This window comes from Moschus berezovskii, chromosome 6, assembly GCF_049115385.1.
Source record: "Moschus berezovskii isolate FMDL1 chromosome 6, NW_MosBer_1.0, whole genome shotgun sequence".
NCBI classification, from domain to species: Eukaryota; Metazoa; Chordata; class Mammalia; order Artiodactyla; family Moschidae; genus Moschus; species Moschus berezovskii.
The window spans coordinates 79,208,179-79,230,221 of record NC_142465.1 but is presented as its reverse complement, the minus strand read 5'-3'; the positions used below and the strand labels follow the sequence as shown (position 1 = coordinate 79,230,221).

Genomic DNA, 22,043 nt, shown 5'->3' with positions numbered 1-22,043 from the left:
CTCTCCCATCTTCCACCTGCATGCTTTCCCCCCTGCTGTGCTCAGCTACAGAAATGCCAGATTCCTACCCCCAGCTCCATCAGTGTTGTCTCCCCTCCTTTCCCCTCTAACAAGGTGCTCTGAACCTACACCTCACATGTGTTTCTGGTCCCTGCGCTGTCCCAGGGTGGGGGTGTCAGACCCTACTGCAGGCTCTCATAGGTGCAGGTGAGCTCTTCCAAATTCTTCTCCAGGATCTGTGCCCGCTGCCTCGCCTTTCAACTGACTCTGTCTTTGCCCCCTCATGCAAGTGCTTTGCCTCTTTTACCAGGAAGGACACACCCATCAAATGGAAGACATCTACAGTGACTGCATGCACCACTGGGCTCCCTTGGACATTGCAACAGCTATGCTTCCAAAAGCTTTCCTGACTTTGCCAATTTGGACTGAGACTTAAGTAGTGGTCATGAAGCACTAAGAACGGGCTGCTAAGATGTTTTGGACATTCTTCCCAATGCCTTTCATGGCTTGGTAGAGTTTCTTTGTACAGGAAACAATCTGGGGTGTGATCTTATGTAGAAGCCCCAAAGTCACCTCCTTTGTGTTGATGCCAGTTGACACAAGGCGACTGGCTTCAGTTTCTGCTGATGACCTGCTTTTACTTTCCACCATGATGGTGGACACAGCAGTCACAGCAGTCACTTCTCCCAGCCCTATCCCACCAACACAGTGTCAGACTGGCCCCCTCTGACATGGATGCCAGAGCCAGGCCAAGGACGCCCAGGAAGCAAGACACAGAGCCAGCAGAGGCGGTTGCCACCTTGGAGATGGTGCAGTCCCTGTGCACTTTGTCAACCTTGCCTGCCAGTGCACGGAGCTTTCTTATGCCCTCCTCAAGTTTCCGTTTCACCTGAGGCAACTTCTCCAGAAACCTCTTTCTGTCCAACTGGCCTCGTTGGAGCCTGTCTTAGTCCCCCACAGCAAGTTCTGTGCAGCTTGTTCAGATATTTACGCAGTGCATCTGCCTCTCCCCTGTAACAACGAATGTCAAGGTATTACGAAAGACTATGTTAGTCTGTAAAATAGGTTCAGCAAGAGCTATTCTGCATAAGCTGCAGATTTTATTATAAATCACCAGGAAAGAATTTTACAAATGCAAACATTTTTTCAACATTAAACACATATTTGGGCATTGCAGATGCTCCATGTACATATTCAATCGTGGAATAAAGCAGCAAAAGTCACCTTAGGATACTCTTAAGAGAAGTATTTGATAAAGACATCTCACCGGCAGATCAACACCATCACTTCTAAAGTGTGTGTAGAGTGGGAACTCCACAGATAAACAAAGGCCAGTGGGATTAGAGCAGAAAAACTGTCACTCAAGGGCCTGAGTGTGTAGTGAGGCATCAACATTTTTTTGCCCTTGGCTACTACTGGGCAGTGGTTCCTAAGCCCCTAGAATATTCTGGCTGATACAAGCATCCTTGTCACCTGGGCCATTGGAGAGTCTGACAAGGTGATGAGTGGCCTCTGGGTCACATGGTATCAGTTCTGACCTCTGGAGAAGCTGGACTCTAGGGCATTAGTCTGACCTCCAGGAGGGGCTGGAGACCATCGGTCAGGATGATCTGTTAAATAGGATGAGTGTCCTTGGAGGGCAGTGTTCTGTGTGCCCTGCCGCACACTGAATCCAGGACATTAACGTGTCCGGAGGACAGTGGAAGCTTCGTGTGTGAAACCCGCCCAAACTCTGCCCTGTGGCTGACAGGAAACTGCATCCCTCCATGTAATAAACTGTAACTGGGATCATGACAGCTTTCAGTGAGTCTGTGCATCCCTTGAGGGAATTCTTAAACTTGAGGTAAGTTGTGGGAATCTCCCAAATTTGCCATTGGTCTCAAATGTTAGGACAGTCCTGGGAATTGTGCCCTCAGAATTTTCAGATTGGCTAACTCTCTGTACTTGGAATTTTTTTAAATATCAAAACTCAGAGCTAAAAGGACCCTTAACGATCGTTTCGCCTGGCATCTGCTGTCCCCCAAGCCTGATTTCCTTGATCTTCCCAGAGGAAGATCACTGGGTCCATCCACTGCCCCAGTTGACAGGGAAGCAGGAGATGTGCTGTGAGCCCTGGTTCCTCTTGGACTCTCCAGCCCACCTCCCTGACTCCTGACCCATCACTCAGCACCCTGACATCTTGTGTATCACCAGCCTAACTCACACTTTACCTATGACAGCTTCACCAGTCTGCCCTCCAAGGCCACGTGCAACTTTGTGGAGCCTCTAAAAATTCAAGAGACTTGAGGGAACACCTATTTCTGCTTTATTGACTATGCCAAAGCCTTTGACTGTGTGGATCACAATAAACTATGGAAAATTCTGAAAGAGATGGGAATCCCAGACCACCTGACATGCCTCTTGAGAAACCTATATGCAGGTCAGGAAGCAACAGTTAGAACTGGACATGGAACAACAGACTGGTTCCAAATAGGAAAAGCAGTATGTCAAGGATGTATATTGTCACCTTGTTTATTTAACTTATATGCAGAGTACATCATGAGGAACGCTGGGCTGGAAGAAGCACAAACTGGAATCAAGATTGCCAGGAGAAATATCAATAACCTCAGATATGCAGATGACACCACCCTTATGGCAGAAAGTGAAGAGGAACTCAAAAGCCTCTTGATGAAAGTGAAAGAGGAGAGTGAAAAAGTTGGCTTAAAGCTCAACATTCAGAAAATGAAGATCATGGCATCCGGTCCCATCACTTCATGGGAAATAGATGGGGAAACAGTGTCAGACTTTATTTTTTGGGGCTCAAAAATCACTGCAGATGCTGATTGCAGCCATGAAATTAAAAGACGCTTACTCCTTGGAAGGAAAGTTATGACCAACCTAGATAGCATATTAAAAAGCAGAGACATTACTTTGCCAACAAAGGTCCATCTAGTCAAGGCTATGGTTTTTCCCGTGGTCATGTATGGATGTGAGAGTTGGACTGTGAAGAAAGCTGATCGCCAAAGAATTGATGCTTTTGAACTGTGGTGTTGGAGAAGACTCTTGAGAGTCCCTTGGACTGCAAGGAGATCCAACCAGTCCATTCTAAAGGAGATCAGTCCTGAGTGTTCAATGGAAGGACTGATGCTAAAGCTGAAACTGCAATACTTTGGCCACCTCATGCGACGAGTTGACTCACTGGAAAAGACTCTGATGCTGGGAGGGATTGGGGGCAGGAGGAGAAGGGGATGACAGAGAATGAGATGGCTGGATGGCATCACGGACTCGATGGACATGAGTTTGAGTGAACTCCGGGAGTTGGTGATGGACAGGGAGGCCTGGCGTGCTGTGATTCATGGGGTCACAAAGAGTTGGACACGACTGAGTGACTGAACTGAACTGAACTGAGGAAACACCCATCTGAATGGCTGAGCCTGAAGAGACCTGCACTTGCACAGCTGGTGGAGGAAGTGTTTTCCTCTTGTTGGGGATGCGTGAAGCTCCTCAGAATCCCTCAAATGACACACAATCACAGCCACTCATTGTGACCCTGGAGGGCTCACTGAGTCACATGGCCTTCCACTTTCAGGATGGCTCCACATAGATTAGAAGAGGGTCCCACATGGAGTGGGAACCCAGGTCCCAGGCAGGGTGTGGAGGACCCGGTCACCCAGGGCCCTCTAGCCCAGCATGAGGGGATCCCGTCAGGGAGGGAAGAAATGCTCCCCCCTCCCACTCAGGGGACCTCTGCTAGGGTCACAGCCCCTTCAGTTCTGTATCCTCGGGGCCCACTCTCTTCACTCTAGTCCTCGTCCTGCTGCCCAAGCCTGCCTACTAGTCCTCCAACCTGGACCCTCTGCTCCACCCTGACCCTGGGTCTGACCCTGGTGCAGGCCTGCCTCATGATTGTAGCTGGTTCCCCACCTCTGACCCTGCAGTTCACTCTGAGGCCATCACCACAATCCATCAGATTGAATTGCTATTCCCATTGGACACAGGACAGATCTGGGGCTCCAAGACATAAGCCCAGAGCCCCAGAGCTGGGCAGGGCTAGAGCCAGGATCCCACCAGCTCCATCCAGTTCCTCTGCAGCCTCTCTGCTGGGCCAGCAGGATCCTGCGGGGTTGGTACAGTTCCTAAGATGGGGAATGAAAGCGCTCTAGTCAGAATCCCCAGGAACACAAAGTGATGCTGGTGTCAGGATTTCCTGACATGTTCCAAAGTATATCCTTCTTGGTTCTCATCTCCAGGAAAAAGGCTCTTGACCCCTGTGTCTTTCCAACAAGCTTTAAAATTTTAACATTAATTGAGTATCTACTCTATACCGGCTATCATATGAAGCACTTTGCATGCATGGTTTCAGTGTCCTCACAATAAAACTGAACAGATAAAGAAACTAAAGCAGAGAGTAGTTCAGTAACTTGCCCAAGTCACATAACCTGCTCTTCTCGCAGGTTTCTATCTCTTCTCAACCTGAGGCTATATACTGCCAGCAAATGACGTGGAGGAAATGTTCCTCATGCATTCTTGAGGTGGAACATCCTCAACCCCATTCATAGGATGCTGCCTGGAGGAGATGTGCCTGCCAGGAGGAAGCTATCCTGGGTGAGATCTTTTTTGGGAGATCTGGGTGACTTAGGTGACGTTCTTGTCACACCTGGGGGTTACCTGGATAAATCAGCCTCAGCCACAGAACTCTCTCAGGGTTTCTCTTCAGTGAGTAGGAAATGCACTTCTTCCTTGCTCACTCTTTCCGAAAATGTCCAATGACATCCTTAAAAAAGCTTTTGCCTTCTAGACAGAAAAATAAAAACATCAGAAGAAATTATGATGGAAGGTAAATGGTACTGAGTTTAAAGCGGTTAAAATTCATCCTCCTGAGCAGTAGTCATCTTAGGTACTGATGATGGATTCACCTGGGGCTTTGTGTGGACTGTTCTTCCTCCCAAATTCATACGATGAAGCCCTGAATGTCCCTCCAGCCTTGGAATGACTATACGAAGATAGGGACTTTAAGGTGGTAATTATAATGATATGACGCCATCCATAAGTATATGCCCTTAATCCAGTAAGATCAGTGTCCTCTTAGAAGAAAAACCAAATCTCTCTTCCTCTCTCTGTCCTGCAGCATGAAGACTTATTAATTTTTCTCTTTTTCCTGTGTCACTAAGGGAGAAAGGAATACAGGGCTCACATGGAAGGAATCCAAAACACTAAATCTGTGTATTGATTGATTGGGGTGGGGGTGGATGGGGGAATAACTGAGCACTTGGGTGTCTGCAGGGAAGCATTTGAGATCAGTAGAGTCAGTACCTGCCTGAGGTATCACACCTGATAAGCAGGTGCTTATATATGAGAGTACTTGGCAGGTGTCTAAACATAGAACAGGGAAGGGGGGATTCAGGAGGAGGGAAGAGGTTTCCACCTAAATGAACACATTCCAGGTAGAAGGGATAGCACCACAATAGGCGGGACCTACTGTGTGGCCCAGGCCATGGACACACACTATATTTGATCCTCATCATAACATAGGGAAATACTTTTCCAATTTTACAGGTGAGGTCAGGTAAGGCCCTCCACATCACACAAGTGACAGGTGGCAAAAGCCAGACTGAGGTTCAGTTCAGAGTCCGCTGACGCCTGAAGGGCAACTGGGCTGGAGGCAGGGAGAGAACTGGAGGAAATGCCCTCTGTGGTTATCCTCCCGGATCTGGAAGGAAGATTGGACAAAAGAAGAGGACAGGAGAAGTTCCAGGGATGCTGGGGAACTTCCTCTCCACACCCCACCTGGCCCTGGGGACTCCCTCTGCTCTCCCCACTCCCGATGTCCTGGCTTCACTTCTGAGTCACTTACTGGACAACAGGGGGAGAAAGTGAATACCTTAGACTTGGCTCCCCGAGTAGAGGTCCTGGAAGGAGGACTTGTGGATGGATCCCTGGGTGAGGGAACCCCCAACTCTTCTGGGGGGCCCGAGGATGCTTATCCAGTCCCTTCTTGGTTCTTGATTCTTCTCTAGGTTAATTCAGTCAGTTGGCATCACCTCAGTTCTGGGTCACAAGTAGGAACCAGCCAGATAAGAGACTGCTGACTACCAGAGCAGTCCCCAGGTCTTCTGAGCTCAGGGTGGCAGCAGGGGGTCTCAGAGATGTCCCTTCAGCTCCTTGTCTGTGTCAGGATGGAAGGAAGTGTGGCTTCACCCTTGGGGAAGAAAAAGCAGACTGTTGGCTTGATCATGAGTGAGCAGTGACTGCAGGAAGCAGTGAAGGGCAAGGTCTCTGGTGGATTCCCCAGGGATGGCCACGAGTGCCACCAAAGACTTTACCCAGCACGGTTCTCTGTCTCCTGGGCTCTGCTGGCCACTAGTTAAGGAAATTACTCATCATCCCACCGGCTCCCTCCAGGCCAAGTCAGAGTCCTGATCTCCTGTTGGGGTACAAGGATAAGGTAATAAGACAGGAGACAGTCATCTGCAAAGTTATAGGAGCAATAAAACCAGAGAAAGAAGAACAGACAGGAAGGAATACTCTGGAAATTACGTGAGGCTGGGAACACTTGTGTTCAGTTGTGTTCAGTTCAGTTCATTTCAGTCGCTCAGTCGTGTCCGACTCTCCGCAACCCCATGAATCACAGCACGCCAGGCCTCCCTGTCCATCACCAACTCCCGGAGTTCACTCAAACTCATGTCCACAGAGTCGGTGATGCCATCCAGCCATCTCATTCTCTGTTGTCCCCTTCTCCTCCCGCCCCCAACCTTTCCCAGCATCAGAGTCTTTCCCAGTGAGTCAACTCGTAGCATGAGGTGGCCAAAGTATTGGAGTTTCAGCTTTAGCATCAGTCCTTCCAATGAACACCCAGGATCGATCTGATTGGTAATAGGTGATATTGATCTAGCATCTATGACGTGCAGACTCCTGAAACTCACCTAAACTTAGGTCAGCCCAAGTTTTCACACTGATTCCAGAGCCTGGACTTCAACCCAAGTCTTTCTGCTCTGTGCCCTTTAATGTACAAAAATATATACTTGTGGATATATGTCTGTCAGTAAATAACTCTTCTCATTCATTCTAAAATGATGTCTTGCTCCCTGTGCTCAAGTCTCTGCCTTGATAAAGTTCCTGGTGCTTCAGCTCCCGCAGACCATGTCCTTCTTGTTTCTGCAAGAGTCTTTGTCCCACAAGGGCCTGGAGTCCCACCAGCCCCACCCCCATCCCTGCAGCCCTGCCTTGGGTGGCTGAGGACCTGAATGGTGCCCCATCCTCTCTGCTGTCCTCCCCTGACTGTTAGATTTGGGGCTCTTTCTAATTATTTATGTAAATAATAGTGCAAAGAACACCCTTCTTGTGGAAAACTTTGCGTGCATTTGACTGCTTCCTTAAGTTATTTCAGAAGTAGAATAACTATCTGAGTGGATCAACATCTAAAATTCTTTTATACTTAGAGCCACACCACTTTGGAAAGAAACTGCACCAGTTTGCATTCACACTCATGCTGTGTGGTGTGTCCAGCCTTTCAGTCTCGCCAGTTCCCAGTTGTTTAAGTGGCAGATCTTTATATTGACAGAATCTCTTTTGATTCTGGTTGTGACTATCTTGTGCTGGGAGATAGCGAAAGAAAGCAAATGTTGCTTATGTTTATGTGCTATTCTAAGAATTTAAAACAAGCACTTATTAACTACCCCTTCTGAAACCTGGCTGAAATGATAGTAAAGGTCCTTATAGTTACAGTAACAGCTATTGATGAGAGTGGTTTGTGTTTCTGATTTTGTTCCACACTGGTATTTGCTCTAAGATTTCACAAATTATAAAGCGTATTTACTGACAAGCTGGAAGTCTGTACCCATGTATCCCTGTTGATAGCCAGGAAGCTGAAGCATAGATGCTTTGTGATTTGCCCAAGGTCAGAATCCTTGTTCAGCACAGACAGGGTTCCAACCCACCCTTGGGTTCAAGAACCCATACTCTGCCTCTGCTCACTCTGTGGCTAATTAAAAAAAAATAAATAAGTCCTGAATGGTGGCAATAGGAGCCTAGAGTCTTCAACACATATTTGAGGACTGAGTGAATGGAGAAGTGATAGCTGAACAGAGAAGAGTAGAGGGAGAGAAACAGCAAGAGTGAACAAAGGCAAGAAAAATGGCCTGCTGGGCAGAGTCCCAGAGAGGGACCAAGATGAGAGGGAGCCAGAGGGGAGAGCAGGGGACAAGCTTACCAGTCCCATGGTGCATCCCATATTCACAGCAGCCTTAAGTCTGCAGCAAAGTGGGGAAATCAGAATGGAAAGACAGCAGAAAAAAATTTCTGTTTTATGGAAATCACAGGTCCTGGTCCAAGCACTCTACAAAAATGCGCCCATCAACCCTTATCCATTTTAATTTGAATAGGCAATCCTGGATCAGACATATGAGAAATATGACAACCTGGAAAAAAAAAAGATTAAAATGACATCAGAAGAAACAGATAATTTTAAAAAATTATTTATTTATTTATTCGGCCAAGCTGGATCTTAGCTGTGGCACATGGCATATTTTAGCTGTGGCATAAGAACTCTTGGTTGAGCTTGTGGAATCGAGTTCCCTGACAAGGGATGGAACCCGGGCCGCCTGCATTGGGAGCGTGGAGTCTTAGCCTCTGGACCACCAAAGAAGTCACAAAACAGAGAATTTTGAAAATTGAAAAATTTTGAAAACTCAAACCCATGTCTCATGAAGATTAGAAAGATATTTTATTCATAAAATGAGAACAAGATGCATGGAAAAGGGAAATAAATAATGAAACAAACAAAAATAGATCGTGGAAATTAATAAAGTGTTTACAAAATGACTGTGAAGAAAGGAAGGAAAAGAAAATCAAAGGAAGCTTCCAGAAAACGGAATAAAGAAATGACAGAAGAAATGGAGCTAAAGGGAATGGAAAGGTTGCCATCATAGTTGCTTCTGAGAAAGTTATCTGGGGATGAGCTGCAGGGGAGAGAGAGGTGTGCGTGTTTTTATGGAGTGAGAAAAGACACGACCATGAAAAGTGTGGATCCAGGAAGCAGGAACATCAACCAGAGAGAAGGGAATCCAAGCATCCTAGCTGGGCACGCAGCAGACCTAGAGAGAAATCAGTCCAGAATGGGATAAAAAGTCCAGAATCTGTGGGGACAGAGGACACGATATCATACGAGGAATAGTTTGAAAGAAATGAAGGAAATGTTGGAGATAAAACCTGTTAACACTCTTGTTTGATTTTTAACTTTTTGAAAAGAACTGAGCCATTACTTATCTATATATATCTATATCTATCTATCTATCTATCTATCTATCTATATATGGGCTTCCCTGGTGACTCAGAGGTTAAAGCATCTGCCTCCAACGCAGGAGACCCAGGTTTGGATCCCTGGGTTCTATCCCTGGGTTGGGAAGATCCCCTGGAGAAAGAAAAGGCAACCCACTCCAGTACTCTTGCCTGGAGAATCCCATGGTCGGAGGAGCCTGGTAGGCTACAGTCCACAGGGTCGCAAAGAGTCGGACACGACTGAGCGACTTCACTTTCACCTTCATATATATATATTTATTTTTTACCATATGACTTTTTACTTATATATATATATATATATTTTGGATGCACTACGTGGCTTGTGGGATCTTAATACCATGACCAGATAGCAAACCTGGTCCATGGTAGTAAAAGTGGAATCTTAACCATTGGACTGCCAGAATATTCCCAAAACAGAGCATTTAAACATGAGAACTAATGGATTTGTTGTCAATCAATATGAAAATTATAGTACACCGCTAGAAGTAGGGAGACGAAGCCCTGAAGGAAGGAAAGGATTAATATTTCCTTTTCTTCTTTGTTTTATTATTTATGTCCCTTTTCCATGTATCTTGTTCTCACTTTATGAATAAAATATCTTTCTAATCTTGAGATGTGGGTTTGAGTTTTCAAAAATTTTCCATTTTCAAAGTTCTTCCACCAGAGGGGAGTCAGGAAATACTGGCTGCACCTGAGGACCCCAGAAATAAAAGTTTAAATAAAGTGCTTATGACTACAAAGATTTCTAATACAGGGTATAAATTTAGTAATATAATGATATTATGAGAAGATGGGGAAAGGTATGAGAAAATGGATTAACATAACTGAAATTCTTTCCTGGTAAGTAATTAAATATCAAAAATTTTAAATCAAGAGAAGGAAAAATGTAATACCTAGCATTTATTAGCTATTGTAGCTGATGACTCCCCTCTTTGCACCAAGCAGCATTCCAAGTGCGTAGTAGGCTTTCACTTACTTTTAGTTCTCACAATGACCCTTTAAGAAAGGAAACTGAAGCTCAGAGAAGTTAAGGAACGTACTCAAAGTACCCAGCTAGTGCCACAGCCAGAGTTCGAGTCCAGGTTCCTATCTCCGGAGCAAACACTCTCACACTATTCTGTCCCCCAATGTAAGAATATCATCTAAAGAAAGAAGCTTTTCCTTGGGAAGGAATGAGCAGAATTCTCTGTAGAAACTGATTTATTTTAACTATATGCACTCAGCACTCAGATTTTTTAAACTTTAAGACAGCAGAAGTCACTTTATAGTAGTCAGTAATCCACAAGAATGGGATTGTGTCCGGTGCCACCACCTTAAAATGGTGGGAGCAATCAGATGAAGGACAAATAAGAAGCCTAACTGCTGCTCTGACAACTGTCAGTGTAGGAGACATGTTCGTGTTGACGAAACCAAGTTCTCTAAAAACGTAGGGATGATGACACACAGAAACCAGAATAATGAGAGTGAACTGTGACCCTAAAGAGACACGCTGTCCAGCAGCATCGTGCCCCCCCACACGTGTACCCATGGGCTTCTGTCCATCAAAGGAAGGAAGACCCCTTGCAGTGGAGGTGAATCCCACAGGCTGGCATCTCTGCTCCTGCAAAGGCAGGGATGCTCTTGAAGATGCTCAGAGCAGTGGTTCCCAGGGGCACCACATAGAATCATAATGGAAAATAAATATCATCTTGTTTAATTGGACCAGGCTGAGTGTGTTAAAGGACATTAGTCCATAATAATATTAAAATTAGAACATTTTAGAAAAAATATATCCAAAAAGGATTCACATGTACACACTGCTAAATGTAGACTAGATAGTCATCACGGACCTACTGTATAGCACACACAACTCTGCTCAGTGTTCTCTAATAACCTAAATGGGAATAGAATTTGAAAAAGAATAGATACATATATATGTATAACTGAATCACTTTGTACACCTGAAGCTAACAATACTGTTAATCAATTGTACTCAATTATATAAATATACCACCAAAGTTATATATAAAATAGTGGTTTTGTTGCAAATAAGAATTAGTATAATGGGAAGTATTTAATTCTTAATTGAATTTAATAAGAAAAGGAGTCTTGCATTCTATGGCTATTTTCCCTTCTGTTTATTCATGTGAGCATTTATAAAGTTTTGAGAAATAAAACAAGAAAAATACCTGACATCCCAAGACTGGCCTGTTGTCACAACAGGGCGATGCTCTTCTCCGGTTGGATGTAAAGGCTCTCACAGAACTCCAGACTCACACAGGGTCACCCTGAAAGCAGGAGCGAAGGAGACAGCAAACACCCATCACTGTGCCCCCACCAACACCACACCCTCTCCCTTGGCCGAAAAGCAACACTGCTCCTTCTTTGCCAATCACACCTTTATCCTCACTCTGGTCTCCATACATGGAGTTACTGAGACTCTCATTGACTCCCCCGCTCCCCACTGCCGCCATTCTTTGCAGCACTCAACCTGGAGTGGCCCTGTTTCCTTAGAGCCTCCCACAAATTGCCTCACCTGAGCCCCACCCTAGAATCTTTCTTTCTACGTCTTCCTCTGTGATGCCCAGGGTTCTCCCTCAGGAAGAGTAACCTAACCCTCAGCTTGTTTGCTAGGAAGTGTGTCTGGTGTCAGAGACTGGAGGCTCTGACATGTGGATGGAAGAGAATTTATACAAGCAGGCCCCCCTTGAAGCACGTGGGAGAGGAGAGTTGGCTGGTACCCTGCCTCCTTCTCTGCCTGGAAGCTGTATGACCCCGGGAGCCAGGGCAGCCAACTGAAATCATGAAACACGAGGACCAAGTGCCAAGGCAGAGAGAGGAGGGCATCAGCAGAAAAGGCTGCCCGAGGATCACGCCAAACACTTGTAAATGTGGCTACACCCTTGACCTCATCCTTCCGCCCTTCCCTCCCATTCTTGTCCTGGTCCTGACCCTTGTCTGGGGCCTCAGCTGCCTGTGGATGCTGGACAGTGCTCCCTCTACTGGATTCCTATCCGGAGTGTCCTCCTCTGTTAGCCTCTGAGGGATCACTTCCTGGAAAGGCTGCTGGTAGGAGAGAGAAGGGAGGACCCTGGAGAAACTTGTCCCTGCCCAACTGTAGGGCCAGATGCAGAGCCTCACAAAAGAAGAGTGTGTTCCTTTTTGACTGCAGTAGGTACCTGTTAAATACCGACTCCTTTAAGGAGTACCTTCTCCTTTAAGGAGAAGAAAGAGACAGGCAAGGAGGGAGGGAGAGCAGGAGAGAAGGAGAAGGCAAAGGAAGGAGGGAGAAGGTAGGATGTAGACGAAAATTAGGAAGAAGAAACAAAAATATTGTAATCAATCCTGAATCCCAGAGTGGCCTAAATGTAAACCTGAAAGGAAAAAAAAAAAAAAGCTAACTGTAAACGCACTGGACAAAATGAAAACATACTGGAAAAACGCTGCTGAGTTGAAACTTTTCTCACCAGGACACAAATCCCAGAAACCACTGAACCTCTTAAAAATTGAAAATTGCAAAGGACACCATAAACCAAATCAGAATACAAGAGACCTGGAGACAGTGTTTGCAATATTTACAGTAGATACGAGTGAATATCCTCAACACACATAGGGACTACAAACCCACACAGGAAGACTGAAATCAGCTTTCAAAAACAAGAAATCAGAACAAACAATTCCCCGGGAGGTGACTTGCCCAGGGTCGCATAGCTCTCTGTGGGCAGAGTGGAGGCCAAGTCCAGACCTTAAGACATGGGTAAATAGGTGGGGAATGTGATTTTATTATATTTTTTTTAACTGATCAACTTGTACATTTTATTCTTTTTTATTTATTTATTTATATTTTGTTTCAGCTGGGCCTCCTGGCATGTGGGATCTCAGTTCCCTGACCAGGAATGAAATCCACAATACCCTCAGTGGAAGCATAGAGTCTGAACCATGGGACTTCCAGGAAAGTCCTAGGAATGCGAATTTAAAAATCCCAAAGTTTCTAGGTTTGGTCTCTGCCTGCCTAAACACATAGATCTAAGGTCATGCCCCTCCTGTTATACTGACATGTCTACAGTTTGGCTTTTTTTAATCTTAATATTGCAAAACCAAGATTGCAACACAGACATAGTGCAGTAAGCCCTTCTCACTTCCTCCATCCGGGCCGACCTCCCCTGCACAGGACCACCCATCACCCACAGTCCTGAACTGAGGGCCCAGAGAGCACAGGAAGACAAAGCCCTGGGTCTCCCCACTTGGTCACCTGTCCTTCCCCTCTCGGGTCTCAGTGTCCCCTCAGAGCCTGGCACTGAACAGGCCCTGAGCGACAGGGTGGTGATGAACCTGGATTCCTTGTATCTCAGAAAGAACCCTTTCCCCATCAGCCTCAGCACAGCACCCAGGGACAGCCTCAGGGTGGCCAATGCACAGGAGGAAAGGGTCTGACTTCTTCCATCCCTTTGCCTCCTACAAATTGCCCAACAGGCTGTCTACCTTCAACACACACTTTCCTTCTGAAGTCACCACTAACATCTCAAGGTTGCTCAGGAGAGCTGCAAGCTCCTAGACAGAACACTTGCCAGGCCTCCAGCAGCTGACCTGTCCAGCCTCCAAGCAGGTGCACATTCAGGCCCTTGGGAGGGAGCAGTAGGAGGTGATGGGAGAGGTGGGTGGAGCCAGTGCTGAAGTCTGGGGTGCTGCCTTCTGTCAGCAGGGGCCCACTCCCATAGAATTTCTGGGGGGATGTTCCCTGCCTCTCCCAGCTGGTGGTGGCTGTAGCTTTCTTTGACTTGTGGCTGCATCCCTGCATCCTGCCTCCATCTTTTCATGGCCTTCTCCCCCTACTCTCTGTTGTCTCTGTGTGTATCTGACGAGGATGCTAGTTGATTTAGAGTCCACGCAGATAAGCTGCAATGCTCTTATTACAAGATGTTTCACTTAAAGGATTTTCAAAGACCCTTTTCCACATAAGGTCCCATACACAGTTGCAGAGATTAGGTCATGGACATACTTTTTGGGGGGCCACCATTTAACCCACTACAGGACCCACAAATATCAGTTTTCCCCCTTAAGGTCCTCTGGACTGATGTTCACCTTGTGTAGGAGAAGTGCTGGAGGGTGCCCATGTCTGCCCACCAAGGGGGAGGGAGCAGTCCCCAGGGCTGCCTGACCACCCACCATGCATGAGCATGAGAGCCCAGGGGCCACTGATCCCAGAGTCCTTGTGGAAGGGAGGGGTCCTTGCTCCCTCTCCAGCTGGCCATGTGTGTCCGTGGAGCCTAAATGCTAACGCCCATCCTCGTCCAGCCTCTCTTGTTCCCCCTGCTCATCCCGCCTCACTGCTGGCCCCTGAGGTGGACCGTCCACCCTGGTCCCAGCAGGTGCTCACCTCTTCACTTGCCTCCACCGAGCAGTCAACTTCCTACTGGTCTCTGATTGCTGGCATTAGATACCTCCTCATTCCTAGTTCTGCCCTGTTGCTTATTCTTCCAAGTAATTCCAAATCTTACTTTCAGATTGTGGTTGTGAATACAAAACCCAGAAATGTCTATGATCATTTTCTGGCTGTGGTCCTCTTGGGGTGAAGGTGAGATGCTCAGAGGGGCTCCATTGAGATTAAAGAACTGTAAGAGATTGAGAGAGGTCACATCTGACGCTGTGTCACAGCATCTCCCCTGTATATGACAACAATGGGCATTCAGAGACAGAGGACGAGGTGGCGGCAGGTCACTGAACTTTACTATCTGACTGTTGGGCAAATAAAAAAGCTTTAGTTTCCTGTAAGGTTTTTAAAATATTGAATAGAGATTAATCTAGAGAGATCAACAAAAAAGGTAACACTTATTTTGTGCTTTTTGAATAATTTTTGAACACTGACCAGGTAATATCTTGTAGTTTTTTTCCCCACAAAAATGCCATGCTTTTTCTGCATTGGTGGCTGTAGAAAAGACTTATAATTGTCCCCAAAATTTCATCCTTCCCTCCTTTTTAAAAAAATAAAAAAGCTTAAAACTTTTTTCTTAATGTAGTAAAATATACATAACATAAAATTGGATACTTTAATCATTTTTAGTGTCCTTATTTTTTACAGAGAAAGCACTGAATTTTTGGTGGGTTCTTGGCAGCCCAGACTCCCTTGTAGCTCCATGTAACCTCATTGCTAAAACTAATCACAGGTGAGGGAAATGATGTGTGGATCTTCTAAAACATGTCGCTGAAGGGAAATTCCTGTGCTCCATGTCCTCTTTTGTCCTTCCTTTGGGCTGGAATGTGCGACGAGAACCAGCTTCCATGTACAACCCCTGGGAATGATGGCAGAGCAGTAACAGTCAACCTACCTACCACTTACCTCCCAAATACCTAGCAACTTGGATTTTCATATCTGAAATGAAAAAGTCTACATTGTTTGTTGATAATACCAATATATTTTGTAAGCCCTTCATTACAGCAGCTCAGCATCCCCATCCCAACCAATACTAGACCTTGCCTAGGCTTCATCCCTCCTCTAGGCTTAAAGTTTTCTCATCCTTTCAGAACTCTGTCTCTCTGTTCAGACCCTATGAATTGACCACTGCTTGGATCATCTGTGGCTGTGACACTGACTTCTCCCAGGTCTCTCATCGGAGCCCTCCCCTCTCCTGGGGATCCCAACACTGTGGCCTGTGAATCAGTGATCTCTTCAGGCTTCCAAGACTCAGTTCCCAGACTGGTCCAGCCTAGCCCTGGTATCAAACAAGATTAAGAGCCAATCCCTACAAACTCCCATCCCTCAGCCTTCCCAAGGCAAGGTCAGGAGGAACTAGGACTAACTTGTAATAAGTATGGGCACGCTTTCTGGGGTGATGGAAAAGTTCTGGAATTATGTAGCGGTGATGTTTATACATAGTGAATATACTACAAGCTACTTTTCCATTGTGATTATATGCTATGTGACTTATATCTCAATATTTAAAAATGCTACATTTTAGAAAGCTGTGGAGATGATAGGGGAAGAGATTCAGAAGAGTACATCCTGAGAAGGGACGGGGAGTGAGAGGGTAACAGGCAGGAAGGCTAGGGGTCTCCAAATGGAGGAAATAGGCTGCAAGTGTCAGGCATTTTTTAAACTACAAGTGTCAGATTTTTTCCCTTCTCTATACAAATTTAAAAGGAGGTTTCTTTTAAAATTCTGTGTTGCCATGATGATGCCTGGTTCCACCTGAACTTAACTTTTCTCAAACCTTGAACTAACCAGTGCATTTTTCTCATGGAAATGTTTTTCTGAAGCTATGTTAATGAACTGTGTATTTACCCTAGACTCTGTCTTTCTTCAAATCAGTTCCAGTTCCAGTTCGCCTAAGACTCGAAAATGACATTACAAACCAGTATGTTTTACTCATGCAAATGTTCTCTTAAGCTATGGTAATGAGACTATGTCTTTGCTTGGAAATCTGCCTTTCTTCAAGATTCATGTCAATTGTTTTATGGTCCAGGACAACTCAGCTCGTGCCACCGTTATCTCAAAATGCATGTTGTGGGTGAGGAGCCTGGTGCCAGTCTCTGAGTTTTGAGACATTTCCTTTCTCTAATTAGCAGCCTGCTGGTAGTTATATAACTTCCTGCTAAAGACTAGCAGGGGGTTACTACTTCTGCCCCCTTCTGATGTCTGTATCGGAAGCTTTCTCTATCTCTTTTATACTTTAATAAAACCTTATAACACAAAAGCTCTGAGTGAACAACCCTTGTCACTGGCCCCGGCTTGAATTCCTCTCCTCTGGAGGCCAAGAATCCCGGCGTCTTTCACGGCTCAGCAACAACCTTTCAGAAGGGTCAGATGGAGAGAGGACAGGGCAGAAAGGAGGAAGCCGTGACCAAATCTCTTACTGCAGAAAGCAAAGTGACAAGTGACAGGGGTCATGCATGGAGCTGCTGGTTCCAGGAGGTGAAGCACATTCAGGGGCTCTGGAGGGAATCCTAGTGGAGTGGAGGAGGTGGAAGAGGCCTCCAAGATCCTTTCTTATGGTTCCAGGATCACTTATCCACGAAAAGCAATGAACTACTGATACTCACAGCCAGTTGGGTGGGTCACAAGGGCAGTTTTGTTGAGTGAATGCTTTAAAAGGTCAGTCTTAAAGTGTTACACAATACCTGAGTTCACTTATAAAATATTCTTAAAATGCCAAAATTCTAGGGGTGGAGAACAGACCAGTTGTTGCCAAGAGTTAGGGAAGACCTAGGAAGGGTGACCTTAAAGGCCCAGCACAGAGAGTTTGTAGCGACAGAACACTCTGTATGTTGATTGCCATGTTGGTTAAATGGGGAATCTGCACATGTGGTAAACTGCCGTAGGATCATCCCAAAGACATAAAATCAAGAGCATGCAGCAATTGGTGAAATTCAAGTGAGGTCTGTAGTCTAGTTAGTTGTGTTCTGATAGCGACTGTAGTTATATAAGTTATCACCACTGTGGGAAAAGTGGTGTAGAATACACAGGACCTCTCTGTAGTACTTTTGCAACTGTGTGGTTTTGTGTGTGAGTCTATACTTACTTTTTTTTTCCAAGAGCTGACTTTTGGAGGCGCGGATCAGTGGGTAAAAGAAGAGGAGGGGAAGCCAGCTTTGTGACCTTGGGAAATGAATGGGTCCTCTAAGTCTGCTTTCTCATCCATGCACAGGAATGATAAGAACAGCAGACAAGTCACCGGGGCTTTGAAACAGAAAAGGAGGTAATGCCGACACAGTGAGCCCAGAAAACAGCTCTTCCTGTTGACTGAGCACCTACCGCTCGCCAAGCCTGGTCCCTGCCTTGTCTCACTCGTCCTCTCGGTGACTCTGCAGGCTACACACTCTTTCTATGAGCAAGGACACCAAGTCACAGCAAAAAGGTAGAGGAGGTGAATTCCAGGAGGGCTGCGTGATGGCAAATCCTCTTGTCACTCACAGAAGACGGGGAGACATGCACACAGCAGAATGCTCCTCAGAGCCTCTGTGACAGAAGAGTTCAGGCAGCTTTCTCCCTGAGGTGGAGTGTTCCAGGAGTGAGTTAACACTTTGTACCAGTCACAGTGAGTCCCTGTGGGCCCAGCCAGGCTCCCTATGCCCACTAGGGATTAGGGTCTCTGGACTCACTTCTTAGACCAAGCAATATTTGATGTTTATGACTCATCTCAAGCTAATGGGGATCATTTATGAAAGAAAATTACATTTTTAGACTACTGGAGGGTTTAAGGATTTCTCTTCCTCTAAGGAAATGACATAGTCTAGAAAATAGACCAAACAAGAGGCAGAAAGACCAGCCCAGTTTCCCCATTTGGAGGGCAAGTCTGAACCTTAGTTTTCCTGGGTGATACGGGGATAATAAATATTTTCATCACAAGGTTGTGATAGCATCCACGATGATGTGTGTGAAAGTGTTTTGCAGACTAGAAAGGGTTCAGGTGCTGCTATGTTTTTCCCACAAAGTTTCAGCTTTTTAACAACTTTTTATTAATTTTACAAGTCATCAGACTTACCATTTTAGCCATTTTTTAAGTGTTCAGTTCAGTGGTATTAAGGACACCCACATAGCTGTACAACTAGCGTCACCATCCACAGAATGTTTTACATCAAAAATGAAACTCTGTCCCAATCACACACTAACGCCCCATCCTCCCTCCCTCCCTCCCTGGCAGGCACCACTGCGCCCCTGGTCTTCGTGAACCTGCTCCTCTCAGGACCTCACGTGAGTGGAGTCATACAGTATTTGTCCCTTGTGACGAGATTTTCTTTCTTGTTTACATCCTTGTTTACATTTTTATGTGGTAAAATATATACCACATAAAATTTACGACTTAACCATTTTCAAGTGTACAGGTGAGTGGTATCAAATACATTCAAATGTTGTGCAGTCATCACCCCATCCATCTCCATATTCTTTCATCCTAAAAACCTGAAACTCCATTAGACCATAACGCCCCACTCCCCTCTCCCACCACCCCTGGCAACCACCCTACTTTCTGTCTTTATCAATTTGACTGCTCCGCATACCTAATCAAAACAGAAAATACAGTGAGTCATTTGTGACTGGTTTGTTTCACTGAGCATAATGTCTTCAAGGCCCCTCTCCCAGGTACCAAGGGATCAGAGCAGGGACAGGGGACTCTGCAGGGCAGGTCCTGGAGGGCTTCTCAGAGGAGGTGAAGCCAGACTTTGGCTTTACAGGGTGAGTATGGTTTCTCCCGGAGAAGGCAATGGCAAGCCACTCCAGTACTCTTGCCTAGAAAATCCCATGGATGGAGGAGCCTGGTAGGCTGCAGTCCGTGGGGTCACTATGGGTCGGACATGACTGAGCGACTTCACTTTCCCTTTTCACTTTCACACATTGGAGAAGGAAATGGCAATCCACTCCAGTGTTCTTGCCTGGAGAATCCCAGGGATGGGGGAGCCTGGTGGGCTTCTGTCTATGGGGTCACACAGAGTCAGACACGACTGAAGTGACTTAGCATGGTTTCTCCAGGTTCGATGCAGCAGGTGTCCCTGGCAGAAGGACCTGCATGAACAAACCCTAGAGGCCACGTGGATGTGACCCTCAGCAGCAGCGGTGTGACCAGTATGCGGTGAGGAGCTGGTGTGTTCTGGAACTGCGCCACGTGCTGCTGGCCTGAGGGTGAATACAGCAGGCAGGCTGATGAGTGGATGGGTGGGGAGGGCTGAGGGGGTGGAAAGACGGCCATGAGGTGGGGGAGTGGTTGGCCAAGGGACTCACGGTGTGTTGGTGGCAGGTCTCCTTCAAGGAGCCGAGGCAGGGTGGGCTGTGTCACAAGGACGTGGGATGTCAGGGCTGGGGTTGTTTCTCTAAGAGGGCAGCAGGAGGGTGGAAATAGTTCTGGGTGGGGCCTGGTAGGCAGAGTGTTGGTAACTTGAGCCACTCAGAAGTGAGGGTTTCACTTCCTTTTTGGTTCTCTGAATACATCTGGGACCAGAAGGTGTGCGTGGTTTATTGCAGAGACACACAGAAGGCGGCTGCACGCAGAGCTGAGAACAACTGGATCTTGTTCACACTCAGCCAGAGGAAGACCCCTGGGTAAGCAAGGGGTGGGTAGGACCCCCGCCCATCTCCCCATCCTCAGGACGACTGTCTGAGAAAAGGGTGATCGTCACTACAGAAGAAGGGAAATGGAAGTTCAGGGAGGTGAGGTCATGGCCCGAGGCACAGGTTAAGCAGGGACAGAGCCTGGATGTGGAGGCAGGTGTGTCTGTGTGCATACAAAAGCTTTCCTAAACCAAGATGACAGAGCAGAGACAATGTAGGTCTCACATTGCAGTTTACTGGCAGAGGGTGATCTTCTGGAAAGTGCAGGATGCCCATAGATGGAAACACTCAGAAATGTGATGACACTGTCTATCAGGAAAACTTTTATCAAGACAGACAAGGAAAACAAATCTAAGTACTCCACCGCAGGTAACAGAAGTGTGGTGCTGTGTTTTCACGAAGCTGGCTGCTTCATGTCCCAGTAACGGGGCCCACACCTTGTACTCTAGCCAGGCTGTGCCTGGGAGGGTGAAGGGAGCCCTGGAGGCCCTGGAGCAGGAGGAGCAGCAGAGAAGAGAGAGGGCCCCTGCCCAGTGCTGGGAGCTGCAGAAACTCCACCCAAAGAGAGTCACAACCAGGGAAGTGCAAGATTCCAAGGGGGCCTGGAGAGGAACTGGGGGAGACAGCAGGGGGAGGAGGCTGTGGAGTGGGAACTCTAATTACAGGTAACATTTTACCTGGGGAGGCAGGTGCGGAAAGGCATTGCAGGGGGAGCAGCAACCTGAGCGAAGGCCTGGGGGCTGCTGGGGAAGCAGAGTCCAGGGAGCTGGGAGTCCTCCAGGCCCCTCGACGAGGCCCTGTGGAGTCAGGAGGGTGCGGAAGACAGGAGTAGGAGCATCAGCAGGGCCTGGTGATGGGCTGAGGACCTTGAATTTGACAATGCCTTTACCCCTCCTATCCCTGCGCATAGAGTATGAGCTGTACCATGTGGAGGGAGATGTTTGGTTGTATCTCTGTCTGCCCACGTGGAGGGAAAGGCTCTGTGTCTGGCCATGTAGCTGGGTGGGGACAGGCTTCCCCACAATCCTGCCTTTTCCCAGAAACAGCCTTTCCAGGAAGTGAACTGGAGGCTAAAAGAGGAACACGCCCACAATAGAAATCCAGCAGAAGGGAGCACCATCCAACATCCATACCCGGCTGAGGCCCAAGACAAGAGTCAGGATCAGGACAAGAATGGGAGGGAAGGACAGAAGGTAAGTCAAGAATCATGATGCATTTACAATTCTTTGGCATCATCCAGGAGCTGGCCCTTCTACTAGAGCCCTCCTCTTCTTTCTGGCTTGAATTTTCCTTCTCATGTTTCATGATTTCTATTGGCTGTCCTGGCTCCTGGGGTCCTGCAGCTTTGAGGCAGGGAAGGAGGCAGGGGAGCAGCTGGTTCTCTTCTCCCACCTGCTTGGAGGCAGGCCTAGCTCTGTGAATACTCTGTCATCCACAAGGTCAGTGCCTCTAGCCTCTGCTACCAGGCACACTCACTAGTGGACAAGCTGATGGTTACTCTTCCTGAGGGACAACCCTGGGCATCACAGAGAGAAGGTGGTAGAAAGATAGATTCTAGGATGGGGCTTAGGGGAGGGGATTTGGGGGAGGCTCTAAAGATATGGGGCAACTCTAGATTGGATGCTGCCGAGAAATGGGGTCAGTTCTACCAGTGAGTCTCAGTAACTCCATCTGTGGAATTGGGGACCAGAGTGAGGATAAAGGTGCAATTGTAAAGAAGGAGCAGTCATGCTTTTCAACCAAGGGAGGG

The 22,043-nt window shown here is 46.8% G+C and overlaps 1 protein-coding gene and 1 pseudogene across 1 annotated transcript in view; one reads left to right on the top strand and one right to left on the bottom strand.

Annotated features, from left to right (window-relative positions):
• Positions 1-182: 182 nt before the first annotated feature.
• LOC148777654 (apolipoprotein L3-like) lies at positions 183-21,424 on the bottom strand (annotated as a pseudogene).
• LOC129537168 (apolipoprotein L2-like) overlaps positions 20,164-22,043 on the top strand; it is a 17,704-nt gene continuing 15,824 nt past the window's right edge. Inside the window, exons 1-2 of the mRNA XM_055396574.2 lie at positions 20,164-20,284; positions 21,334-21,486. The gene's annotated coding sequence lies outside the window, so the exon portion shown is untranslated. The remainder of the gene's footprint in view (positions 20,285-21,333; positions 21,487-22,043) is intronic.